At 43.7% G+C, this 13957-nt stretch overlaps 1 protein-coding gene across 3 annotated transcripts in view; it reads right to left on the bottom strand.

The window, feature by feature from the left end:
- Positions 1 to 13957, bottom strand: part of Dgkd (diacylglycerol kinase delta) — an 89210-nt gene that overhangs the window by 68370 nt on the left and 6883 nt on the right. The window contains exon 1 of one of the 3 annotated variants that reach the window (XM_085839236.1): positions 4246 to 4266. The exons of the other annotated variants lie outside the window; for them this stretch is intronic. The gene's annotated coding sequence lies outside the window, so the exon portion shown is untranslated. Of the gene's footprint in view, positions 1 to 4245; positions 4267 to 13957 lie in introns of those variants that run through there. 3 annotated transcript variants of the gene reach the window in all.

Genomic DNA, 13957 nt, shown 5'->3' with positions numbered 1-13957 from the left:
TTCCTCTAAAAGCACAGCACACAGAACTCTTAACTGCTTTCTTCTGGGCAGCAGTGGCACACCCTCCGGAGGCCGAGGCAGGTGGATCTCTTGTGAGATTGAGGTCAGCCTGATCTATAGAGTGAGTTCCAGGACAGCCAGGGTTACACAGAGAAACCTTGTCTCAAAACACCCACCCACCCCTTAAAAAAAAAAAAAGAAAAGAAAAAGAAAAGAAAAAAAAACTGTTTTTCAGGGTTCCATGGAGTGTCACTGTCATGTTCAAACAGTAGAAGCTGGGGGCCTGCTCTCACTCATTTACAGTCCCCAGATGGAAATAAAGCACCAAGTGAAACAGCCCACCTTTCAGCTATCTTTCTACATGGGAAGTTGCTTCTAATTTAGTTGCCACACCCAGGGTCCAGCCACTGCTCATATTCTCAGATAACATCCTTCCAGCCTTCTTTCAAGTGTGTGCAGAGCACAGGAAAGTAGAATTAGGCAATACAAGAATTACTTTAAAATCTGCTTCCCAAAAAACAATACTTGACTAAGCCCCCTTCCTGTTTTATTTCTCCATATACTTCTTGAGTTCCTTCAGATTCTGAGGGACACTGACATAATGTATCTAGGAGAAAATGACAGTGTACATACATCAAATGGTTTGACTATCCAGCTAAAATAAAATAGATCCTATTTATATCAAGACCTTCAATTCCCTGCTTAGATAAATTTAGATTAATTTCCAACACAGAATTTTTTTTTTTTTTCAAGACAGGGTTTCTCTGTGTAGCCCTGGCTATCCTGGAACTCACTCTGCAGACCAGGCTGGCCTTGAACTCAGAAACTCACCTGCCTCTGCCTCCCAAGTGCTGGGACTAAAGGCGTGCGCCACCATGTCCGGCTTTCCATCACAGAATTTAAAAGTTTAAACAAAGAGCATGTAATTCTATTCTAGGAATCTAAGATCAAAATGCCCCAGCTAACTTAGCTTCTGTTAAACTGACTGCTTATACAAACCTCCCTTTCCAGCTAACCACTTAGTTTAGCTTCTGTTAAACTGCTTGCTTGAGTAAAACCTCCCCCTATAGCTGCTAAGATATCAGGATGTGGTTTTTACCTTTAAAAAGCCCTTATGCCGGGCGTGGTGGCACACGCCTTTAATCCCAGCACTCAGAGGCAGAGACAGGTGGATCTCTGAGTTCGAGGCCAGCCTGGTCTACAGAGTGAGTTCCAGGACTCCCAGGGCTATACAGAGAAACCCTGTCTCAAAAAACCATAAATAAATAAACAAATAACTAAATAAAAAAGCCCTTATTCCAAAAACTCAGCACTTACTCTAAAAATGTGGGTCCTGAATACGTGAGTATAGACCCAGCCATCTGGAATGAAGGCTTTCAGTTAGCTAGAAACCATGTCTGAGTGGTTACATCTCCTGGGCTCCTCTATTTTGGAGGCCCCAGGAAGATCTCTACAAGGGATCCTAGAGGGCAACTTGAAATGTTCCAAGGCTCCAGAAAAAATGTGACTGATCACCACCAAGTACTCTAGAGGCACCAAGCCAACACCCAAAAGGGGGAGGGAGTCAAAAGTCATATGGTCTGAACACTTTCAGAGGTAAATTTGGTCTATAGGCGGTACCATCTGGTTAGGACATAAGAGAGGAAGCTGGAAGTGACCTTAAATCCTATATCTGGGATCTGAGTAAAACATCTCCAGACTTCCCTGGTCTGATTTTAAGTGGTTTCTGCTCAGCTGGAAGGGCATCCTGGGACTCGGAAGCCCAGGAACCACACAGCTCTGAGGGGAGAATGCATCCCAGTGGAAGGGCATCCTGAGACACAGGAGCTCAGGGGCCTTACAGCTCTGAGGTGGGTCAGTGTCCCAATAGAAGCCATCCTAAAACATGGGAGCTCAGGAACCACATATCTCTGAGAGAGAGAGCCTCCTCAGCAGAGGCGTTGCAGCTCCCTGGGTAGAGTTTCCCCAGCTGAGCCACAAAAGCTGTCAAAGTGATGACAGGCCCTTCCTTCCCTGGGCTTCCAAGTCCCAGGATACCCTTCCATCCTAACAAAAACACTTTTTACAGATGGCCCCAGCCACCCCAGACAGAGGTATGTAAAGACTTCCTCATAGCTTCAACTACTGAGGAGGAATGCAGACAGAAGGCCTTTTAGAAACCCTCTGAGCCCTTGAGTGTGAGCCAAGAAGACTCAGCTGTGTATCCCTCAGCTCACATACCTAAGCTACAACCTAGAGGAAGATAAGTGGATAATTTCCCATGACCATATTTCAGTCACCTTGCAAATCTCTGCTTCAAAAAAAGAAAGTATGAGATTTTCTGGGGGCAATTGGATACTGCCAGCTATGGATAATGAGATTTTCTGAAATTGCCAAACCCCTCTATGACAGAATCAAGGTACACAGATTATGAGCAGAGAGCCTTTGAAGACTTGAAAAACCCCCTGCTGTCTGTCCTGGCCTTGGCCCTCCCAAACATTTCTAAGTCATTCCACTTGTATATGGATAAGGTGAGAAGCATTGTCTAAGGGGTCCTCACACAAATCCTGGATCCCTAGAAAAGACCTGTGACATATCTGTCCAAGAGTCTTGACCTGGTTGCAGGCAGATGACTGAGTATACTTGTAAAAGAAACTGACAAATTAACTTAAAGGCACTAACTGTTCCTGACAGCTCCATGCTTTGTTAAGGACCTCTTGAGGACCTGAGAAATGGATATCTAATGCCCAGGTAACCCAATACCAAGCCCCACTTCTCAATCAATCCCACATTTAGTTCCACAAGGCATCAACCCTTAACCCTGCCAGTCACCTGCTAAATGATGACCCTGCAGATCCCCTAAATGACTATCTTGAAGCGAGTGACATGATCCAGTCTATCAGACCTGATCTAACTGATGACCCGTTGGTGACACCAGACCAGGTATTGTTTACAGATGGGAGCAGTTTTGTCCAAGAAAGGATCAGATATAACTCTTTAAGCAGGGGAACCCTCAGCTCAGTGAGCTGAGCTTTTAGCTTTGACTAAAGCACTCGACTGGAGGAAAGACCAGACTATCTGTTGGCAATTCCCTGCCTGGGCAGAGACTTCCTTTGTAAACCCCACACCTGGAAACCTATAGCTGCCAGGCTCCACCCCTAGACTACTCTGACAGCCACACCTAACCCTTTGAGACTCAAGAGTAGCCAGCCAATGTTGCCTCAAAATCAGGCCACATAATCCCTCCAATCTCAGGCCACATTCCCTAGAAACCCTATATGAATTCTGCATTCTTCCCAGTTTTCTGCTGCTTCTTACTGGCAGCCACCCTCCTGAGTTTTCCCCTCCCAATAAATCTCTTGTGTGAGATCTGTTGTACGGTATGACTTTGTGGTATTCTTTGGCTCCTGATTGCAGGCTACCCTTCCCTTCATAGCTATAACACTTGCATTGGGAAAAACAACTGCCAAAACAGACATTGGAAACCTTCCCCCTCAGAGCTGTAGCACTTATACTATCACCATATTGTATAGAGTATATGCTTTCACAATGGTCTATGTCCACAGGGCTCTAGATAAGAAAAGAGGACCTGTGAACCTCAACAGAAAAAGAAATCCAAAATAGAAAAGAAATCTTAGCTCTATTGGAAGGCTAACTACTTACCCAAGAGGATGGCTGTTGTTCATTGCAAAAGACACTAAAATGGAGATTCCCCAGAAGCCAGAAGCAAAAAAATGGCTGACATAGCCACCCAAGAAGTAGCTCTAGAACCAAGGGGCTCTCCAACTCTTAGTAGCCCTGCTGATGCACCTGGAATATACCCCAGGTGAAATTGTCTGAGCAAAACAAGAACTGACCACACAGGATAACATGGATGGTGCATGCTACTAGACAGCAGACCCATTCTTCTCATGATTCTGAGAAGACAACTGGTTATGGATCTCCACCAAGCCACCTACCTAGCTGCTGTGAAAACTGCTGAACTCCTCAGCAGTTATGTTCCAACTTTGGATTAAAACGCCACTTTTTAGATGTGCCACCTGTGGCTCAGATAAATCCGAAAGTGGGAAAGAATACCCAAGGAAATGGACCTGTGAAAATTGGGCACTGGACTGTGCTGAAATCAGGCCTAGTATTTTGTGCTATGAATATTTGCTAGTGTTTGTAGACAGCTTCTCAGGATGGATGAAGGATTACCCTATCAGAACATCAATGGTTGCTAAGAAACTTCTTTAGAAAAAATTCCGAAGTTTGGGCTGCCCCTACCTTCTGGTCCAAAACAGCCCAGCCTTCATGACCAAAGTGTCTCAAAATCTGAAAAAGATATTAAATATTAATTGGAAATTACACTGTGTATGAGCTCAGAGAACTCTTAAGGAGACTAACCAACCTGATCCTGAAAACTGGAGAAAAAAAAATGGCCTCCCATAATCAGCTTCCAAACGCTGACACCATTGCATACACTAGCAAGATTTTGCTGAAAGGACCCAGATATAGCTGTCTCTTGTGAGACGATGCCGGGGCCTAGCAAACACAGAAGTGGATGCTCACAGTCAGCTATTGGATGGATCACAGGGCTCCCAATAGAGAAGCTAGAGAAAGTACCCAAGGAGCTAAAGGGATCTGCAACCCTATAGGGGGAACAACATGATGAACTAACCAGTACCCCGGAGCTCTTGTCTCTAGCTGCATATGTATCGAAAGATGGCCTAGTCGGCCATCAATGGAAAGAGAGGCCCATTGGACTTGCAAACTTTATATGCCCCAATATAGGGGAATGCCAGGGCCAAAAAAATGGGAATGGGTGGGTAGGGAAGTGGGGGGAGGGGTTATGGGGGACTTTTGGGATAGCATTGGAAATGTAATTGAGGAAAATACGTAATAAAAAAATATTAAAAATTAAAAAAAAATGGCCAACCTCCTCCCCTCGCCCTGCTCAGAGCCTGATGTTCTCCTTATTGGGAGTGGCTTATTCCTTATGAAATTATGTTTGGAAGACCACAGCACTCCCAAATTCCAAGCTATTCCCCAGAGAGAAATGTCTAAATCATTCCCTTTTCAAGTCCTTGCAGGATTTGTAGGAAGCTCACCAGGCCATTGATCAACAGTGAAGGGAATCTTACTTGGTGGTTTGAATATGCTTGGCCCCAAGGAGTGGCACTATTAGGAGGAGTGACCTTGCTGTGTGTCACTATGACCTTGTTGGAGGAAGTGTGTCACTGTGGGGATGGGCTTTGAGACCTTCCTCCTAGCTGCCTGAGGATAGTCTGCTCCTGGCTTCTTTTGGATGAAGATGTAGAATTCTCGGCTCCTCCAGTCTGCTTGGACACTACTGTGCTTCCTGCCATGATCATAATGGACTGAAACTCTGAACCTATAAGTCAGCCTCAATTAAATGTTTTCCTTTGTAAGAGTTGCCTTGGTCATGGTTTCCCTTCACAACAATGGAACCCCTAAGACACCTGCTATCTCCTATCTCCAAATCCCATCACCAGTCCTAGTCAGGTGAGTTGATTTAGATAAAGAGGATCCCTGACTAGACCTTAGAACTGTCTGAAAAGGACCCTACCCAGTTATCGTCACCACTCCAATTGCTGTCAAAGTAGCTGGTATCATCCCTTGGGAGATTAAAAATAAAATAAAAAATAAAAGCCACTGAGGACAGCTGTACTTGGACCTTGGACCCCTTAAAGGTAAGACTAACAAGAGTTTACTATCGCCATTAGCCCTAAACCTGAACATGAGAACTCAGAAAAAACGAGGGATGGAAACCCTATCTTTCAGGTAGACTTCTGCTCTCTTATGTCCCTTCCAGGGGTGGAACAATATGGGTCTAGGGGAGGGACATGGATCAGTAAATCAGATTGTAGAGGAGACTGGCAAGAAAAAGGCCTTCAGGGACTACAATGTTATACATGCCCTGCCAATGGTTAGTCGTCCTGCCAAGGACAAGTATCGCATCATGTCCTCAAATTCTCTGGCTTGCTTGTACTAACAGTTTGATTAAATGTGCCTCCTCCAACTCACTACAAAGTCACACCCCACCCTACATATACTGGTCTATGCTATCTCTCTGGTATATGCCTATAATGCAAAAGAAGGGAGAGTTCATACTGGCCTTGACTCAATGTTAACAATGGTCAAATGTGCTCAAACTCTGGTCCAAGTCTAGTAGAGGTAGAAACAGCCAGCGTAACTGCCATAGGAACCTCAGTCTTGGTTGCTAGAAATCAAATCTTTAGGGAACTGAGCTTCCAGATAGACTCAGAACGAAGCCATTTGGGGAATTCTATTTCCAGGCTGGAACATTAAGTTGACTCTCTTAGTCCTACAGTCCTGACCCCTTTTTATAAAACAGGGAGGACTTTGCATGGCCTTTGCATGCCAATCAATCATGGCTAATTAGGGGAAACATGGTCAAAGAAAAACTCAAAGGAAGATAAAAAGGAGACATAGATCAGATAACTGGTACCAGTCTGTTTACCTAGTCCCCATGACTGACCACCTTACTGTCAACATTAGCTAGACTATTAATTCTTATTCTGATCAGGATAATGATGAGATCCTGCATCTCAACTGGATGGCCAACTACATCAGAGAATAAACTCAGTTAAGCTATTGGTCCTTAGGACAAGTTGACGATTTGATTCATGACTGTACTGGCTATTTTTGTGTCAACTTGACACAGCTGGAGTTATCACAGAGAAAGGAGCTTCAGTTGAGGAAATGCCTCCATGAGATCCAACTGTAAGGCATTTTCTCAATTAGTGATCAAGGGGGAAAGGCCCCTTGTGGGTGGGACCATCCCTGGGCTGGTAGTCTTGGGTTCTATAAGAGAGTAGGCTGAGCAAGCCAGGGGAGGCAAGCCAGTAAAGAACATCCCTCCATGGCCTCTGCATCAGCTCCTGCTTTCTGACCTGCTTGAGTTCCAGTCCTGACTTCCTTTGGTGATGAACAGCAGTATGGAAGTGTAAGCCGAATAAACCCTTTCTTCCCCAACTTGCTTCTTGGTCATGATGTTTGTGCAGGAATAGAAACCCTGACTAAGACAATGACTATAGAACTAGTAGGGAATGTGACAGAGCAAAACAATACAGAGGTTCCTCCATCTTGCATTCTTCTTGCTGAGGCCATTTTAGATTTAACTGAGCCCTGAAGAAAATTACCCAGCTCTACTCTAGGAACCTAAGGCCAAGCTGCCCCAGCTAACTGCTTATTTTAGCTTCTGTTAAATTGCCTGCCTGTGCAAACCTTCCCCTGCAGCTGCTGAGTGAGATACCAGGATGTGGTTTTGCCTTTAAAAAACCCCTTACTCTAAACACTCAATGCTACTCTTGGGTCCCGAATATCTGATTGTAATTTTAGAAAGCTGGAATAAAGACTTTCAATTGGCTATAAACTGCATCTGATGGTATCTCTGGTGGGTCCCCTGTTACACTGGATTCAGTGTGCTTTAATCTACCAGGTCTGGCTGTGTTTTAGAATGTTCCAAAGAAGAGAATGAATAAAGGTCTCTCTCCATATCCCACATCAGGACTATAACACCCTCTACAGACATACACTCACTACCAGGCTCCACTCATCACCCAGACCTTCACTGAAGGACAGCACCCTTTTTCTCTAGGATAAAATAACACGTGTCCCTATGAGAAAAATGCAGGGAAACAGTTTACTAACAATACTTCAAATTCATACACATACACACACCAGGAGCCCCATATCATTTTCCCTCCAAATGCTGTTGTTTAGCTAAAACCCACTCAATAATGTATTGACTTTGCCTTGCTGTTCCCCAACAGCACAAAGCACTGTCCCATTCCAGCCTTCCTCGGTCACCTGCACAGAAGGCTGCACTAGGCTACACCTACTCTGGCTACTCAGTCACTTGTTCTGTTGCTTCTAGCTGTGTGACTGGAGCCAGGTGTCCCAATACCCTCACAACCTTCACAGAGCTGTGAAGGTGAAATCAGTACACAACACACAGAGACAGAGACAGAGACAGAGACAGAGACAGAGACAGAGACAGGGAGGGAGGGAGGGAGGGAGGGAGGGAGGGAGGGAGGGAGGGAAGGAAAGAGAGACAGACAGACAGAGAGAGAGAACACGCAATCACACAGGCCAACACTTAGTACCAGTCAGCTATATCTTTGACTCACTGATAATCAACTGAGGTCTGATGAATTGTTTTTTTAAAATGTTTATTTTCTTTTTAATTGTATGTATGTTTGTGTCTGTGTATGGGTTTATACACATGCCTGTAGATGATAGACGTGTCAGGTCTCCTGGAGCTACAGTAACAGGCAGTAGTTGTGAGGCACCTGATATGTGTCCTGAGGAAAATATGTAACCCTCAACCATTTCTAAAGCCCTTGACATCTTTTTGTTGTTAGTTTTTTGTTTGTCTGAAACAGGGTCCCACTACATAGACTAAGCTAGTCCTGAACTCAGGGAGATCTGCCTGCCTCTGTCTCCCAAGGGTTAGAGCTAAAGATGTGTGCTGCCACACCCAGCTTAATATGAAGCTATTTGCAACTTTGGTTGATTTGGTCTGGTTTGACATTAGAGATAGGGCGCATAATTTCACATATGCTGAGCAAGCACACATTTCATAACCTTGACAACCTTGGGTTCTATTTGTCCACTCATAGCATGAAAGCATCCAGCCATTCACAGAAAAGAAACCAATAGCACTCCCAAAGGACCTTTACTCAACACATTTTATAAAGATCTCAAGAGCAAACAGGACTAAAAGTGGAAATGAGGGAGAGGGCACATCCCTAGGTCTAACAACATCAATGTTATTTCAAACTTTAAACAGGCAAAAGTTGGGTCAAGCATCTATTCTTAGAGTTCAAAGGGTAAGGGCAGAAATGTCCTTCTAAATATTTTGACTATTGAGTAAGTCAAACCATTAATCCCAGCACTTGGGAGTACAAAACAGGAGGATTACTAGTTCGAGGCCAACCTGAGCTACATAATGAGTTCTAGGACAACCTGAGCTATAGATCAAGACTGTCACAACACCACTACCACCACCAAAAAACCTCTCTATTTGTCAGCCTAATTCAATGTCACTCAAGAGGTGGACCCAGGGAAATGATCAAGAGAGCCCAGCTGAGCCACACAGTGAGACCCTATACCAAAACAAAACAAGCAAACAATAACCTCCAAGTGTCAAGACAACAAATTCTTCCTAGAAAACACTCTCACTGGCACACTGAACTTGAGACTGCAGCTGGAGAGCTGTAACAGCTGAATAAGCCATGGACTTTACTTCACACCAGATTTAAAAACATAACTGCAAACAGTCCATATGTAAGAGCTACAACAATAAAGCTTCAGACGTCCATAGGACTCAATGGTTTCTTAAAACATAACACCGAAAGAACAAGCAACAAAAGAAAAAAATGAGACTTCTCTAAAATCAAAACCTTATGTAGGGCTGGAGAGATGGCTCAGTGGTTAGGAGCACTGGCTGTGCTTCTGGAGGACCCAGGTTCAATTCCCAGCATCCACGTGACTATGAAATTAATTATTATAGAAAACAGAAAGCTGTTTTAGAAAATGCATGCTGTTGGGTTTAAGAGTGACTCAGGAGTAGACAGCTTGCCAAACATGAGAGAGACCCTGGGTTACATTTGAGGATGATAGGGAAGGGTGTGGGGGAGAGGAAACAGGGATGGGGGAAGAGGAGAGAAAAAGGCAAGAGGAGAGAGAGGGGAAATGTGTACATGTGCTTCTCTTCGTTAGTAAGATTCAGGAAGACACTGCCTTTATAAAAGAAAGAAAGTTCATCATTTTTCAAAAGACAGGGAACATCAAATGAGAACAGGATAAAATTTAAAAGACAGCAAGCTAATATAACGGCCAAGATTAGGAAAAAAGAAGCAGAATTCATCACATGGCAGCAGAATTAAAACCCAAGTCGAAGGGCTAATGAGGAAAATGTACAATAAACAAAGGTATCAGTTGTAGTATAAAACAAAATTGAGGCTCCCTAAAGACTGCAGGTTAAATCAAGAGAGGAGGCATAACCATGCAAGGTCCAGGGATACAGTGGTATGAACTCAGACCATCCAGCATACAAACAGTAAGAACTGTAGAAACAATACAAGGAGATCAACGAGGGACTCAGGAGAATGCTGCCAGACTCTTCCCAGTGCAAACTCAATCCAGTGCAGAAAGGGTAAGAAAGGCCCACAAGCCTTAAGTGCCAGGACCATTAGGAACTCCTGTCCTGAGCACAGGAGGGAAGATGTACAATGTCATACACCAGCACACCACCTCCACTACAAGGAATGCACCTTGCCACAAATTTGAACTCAAGATGACAGATGGCAAGCCTGCTAAGATCACTCAGAAATAAAAAAGATAATAATGAGAGCATCAAAATCAACAACTGCCAACCTGGTCTACGTAGCAAGTTCTGGAGGGTCAGGGCTACATAATAGAGAACACTGTATTTAAAAAAGGAGAAAGAAAAAGAAAAGAATATCACCTGTCAAGTCAGAAACACAGCTCAGTGAATAAACTGAGCTTATGGTGGAGGGAGAACACCAGCTACCAACAGTCATCTTCTAACTCACACATGAGCCTGTGCACACATACACATAATAAGTAAAATTTCTAAATAAAAAGCAGCTAGGTATGGTGATGCATACCTTTGATCTCAGTGCTCAGGGGACAGCGACAAGCAGATCTCTGTGAGTTCAAAGTCACCTGGTCTATGTAGTGAGTTCCAAGCTAGCCAGAGGTTTACAATGAAACCCCATCTCAAAATCAAAACTTAATAAAATTGTAAAGCAAAAACCATGACTGGCAAGATGTCACATGCCTATACTCCTAACATTTAGGACACTAAAGCAGAAGGACCTCAAGTTTGAGGCCAGCCTGGACTGCATACATGGTGAGAATCTGCAGAAAGAGGGGATAGGGGAGGCAACAGCAACACAAATGTGGAACAAGTGACAGAACAGAGGACTCTCCATTTTACACACTCAGACACACTTAAAGGCTAAAACCTGGTATGTGAAAGCTGGAAAATAACATTTGTACAATGCCTGGGAAGCACCACTTAGAGAACTTGCTAATTTGAAAGGTCCACATCTCCATGAAAACATCTAGTGATGACATCTGAGAGACTAGATGGCAGACGTAGCTTCAGCTGGGCTACAAGACAGTTCAGAGTTTCCCACAATCAAAGGTTCCCCAAATGCCAGCCTGAATATTAAGGAGTCTTAGAGACCTCTCACTTCCAGGTTATAGGAAACAAAGGATAAAAGAACAATGTGAAAACACCCATAAGGAAGCAATCAGACAGAGATCTTACAAGACAGCTGCCCTTACCTCTTCAGCATTTACTGTCATGGGGGTGTTGGGGGCATAAAACACACTTGGGTTCAATCAGGAAAGTGCAAAAATGATCTGGATGTCTGAGGATAGTGTGTTAACCATGTTTCAGTGCAAAGACCTGATGTGTTAGAGGGAAAGCTATGGTGTTTCAGTGTCTGCTGAGGTGTTTAGGAATGGCCCACAGACCAAGTCACTCACCTTCCCCAGCCCTCACTGAGCGCCTCTCCTTCTCTCCCCACCTTTCTTCCCTGCCCCTCCTCCTGGCTGACAGCCTAATCCACTGTCACACTTGCCTCTAGGCTGGGATAAATCACCCCTATAGTTGCCACATGGTGATTTGGAGCTGGGTGGAGAGGAGGGTAAGGCTTAATCCAGGATAGCACACAGGGTTGGAGGTGATCAGAGCTAATTCCCCAAACTGGTCCTGATTCACTCTGAGGCATCTGCCTCAGAAAAAGTCCCCCATGCCTCATAAGAGTCATCAACCTCCTCTTCCCCAGCACCCATACCAAGCCAGCAGAGTCCCCTCTTACCTCTCTCTCAACCCAGCTAGCTCCATCCACCCTGTCACAGGCTGCCATCATCCCTACCCTGGGGATTGGCAGCATCCTCTCAAGCAACCATGACACCGCTGGAGCCATTTTGTTAATCTGGATCCTATTATCAGACTTCTTATCTCTTAAGTGGGTTCCAACACAGCTCTCCAGTCTTACCCCTGTACCTATTTTCAGCTGAAAGTCCCCTCCTGCCATAGCACTGCTGCAGACTTTTATCAGCCTCCTCCCCTCTCTCTTCCCTTCCCTTTACACAAGCTGTTCCATTTTCTTTGGATTCGATGGATTGCTCCTCAAATTTCATGGATTTCCAACATGTCTTCTTTTCTAGTGTCCACTGTGATTCGTGGGAATTTTCCTCTAGATGTGACTCTGCTATATGCTATCAATGTTGTGCTTGCTTGGTTGGCTGGTTGGCTGGTTGAGTTGGTTTGGGTTTTTGTTAGTTTGGTTGTTTGGCTGGTTGTTAGTTGATTTGGGACTCTATTTTTAAAGGTTTCAATCTGTAGCCCCATTTGTCCTCAAACTCACACCCCTGCCTCAGCCTCCTGAGTGTTAGAATTACAGCTACATATACACATACATATATTGCTATCATTCAACTCAAAAAGTATTTCTAGCTTTCTTTGATCCATAAAGTACTTAGAAATTGACTCTTACATTTCCAGATACACTCTCAGGATTTCTTTGTATTAATGCATGTCTTATTTAATTCCACTGCTATCAAAAAACATACTCTGTTGCGTTCTTGTGAACACTGCTGAAACTTCCCTTGTAGCCAGCACATGAGGAATTTTGACAAGTTCATCTATACATTTGAGAACTAAGTTCTGTGATTATTAGGTATAATAGTCTATCCATGTGCCATGTTGTTTAATTCTGCTACACTTGTACATTCTTTTCCAGGACTACTTTGCCTTAATACCACCTGAGACACATACATTAAATTACTCCACTATGAAGCTGTGTGCAGTTATACACACCTGAAATTCCAGCACTCAGGAGGCTGAGGTAGTTGGACTGCTGTGAATTTGAGGCCAACAAGAGCTACATAATAAGACACTTCCTCAAAAAAGTAAATCCTATTATTTAGGGAGGAAGAAGGGGGTGTTGTTATTGATATTGATTTCAAACAAGGTCTCAAATATCCCAGGCTAGTCTCAAACTCATCATGCAGCAGTGGGTGACAGTGAACTTCTGACCTTCCCGCCTCTTCCTCTCAAGGAAGTGCTATGGGTGGTGAGCCACCATCTTGTGGGAATTTGAGATTCCTGTTATATTTGTGTTAATTTTTCTTTTATATCACTTTAAGATATATTACTAGGTACTTAAAAGTTTCTTACAAGTTTTTAATTATTCAAACCTTTTATAAACTCATTTATCAGTATAATACCTTTAGTTAAGATAACTTTGGCTTTGGCCTACTTTGGATATTAACGCTAACACATCAATTTTTTGGTTAGTCTTTGCATTACTCTCTCCATTCCTTTATTTTCAATCACTTTACATCTGTGTTTTAAATGTGTCATTTTATTTTTTTGTTTTTTTTGTTTTGTTTTGTTTTTTAGAGACAGGGTTTCTCTGTGTAGCCCTGGCTGTCCTGGAACTCACTCTGTAGACCAGGCTGGCCTCGAACTCAGAAATCCGCCTGCCTCTGCCTCCCAAGTGCTGGGATTAAAGGTGTGCACCACCACAGCCCGGCAAATGTGTCATTTAAGTAACTTAGATTAATTAGTTTACATACTCTCTCTTAGCTGGAACTTAAATCCACTTAGAGTTGTGTGGAGCTGGGCTAGGCGAGAGAGTACTTACTCTGCTTCTGTGATGAGTCCCTCCTGCTCTCTCACATCCATCACAGCTGATGGACACACTGGGACTTTAGACTCCTGACTTACTGCTTGCTTGCTTTTTGCCCCACCTGTTCAGTATCCCTTTTTCTCTCTTTTCCTGCCTTCTTTCCTAGAATTTATTATATCACTTTCCAGTCCTTGACTTACATACAGCATCACACAGTCCATGGCTATTTTAGAGCTACAACACAGATTAGGACTCTTATCCTTAGCTAGTTTAAC

This window comes from Mus caroli, unplaced genomic scaffold (genome assembly GCF_978045245.1).
Source record: "Mus caroli unplaced genomic scaffold, Mus_caroli_1 scaffold_1, whole genome shotgun sequence".
Lineage (NCBI taxonomy): Eukaryota > Metazoa > Chordata > Mammalia > Rodentia > Muridae > Mus > Mus caroli.
This window is presented reverse-complemented; position numbering and strand designations above follow the sequence as displayed.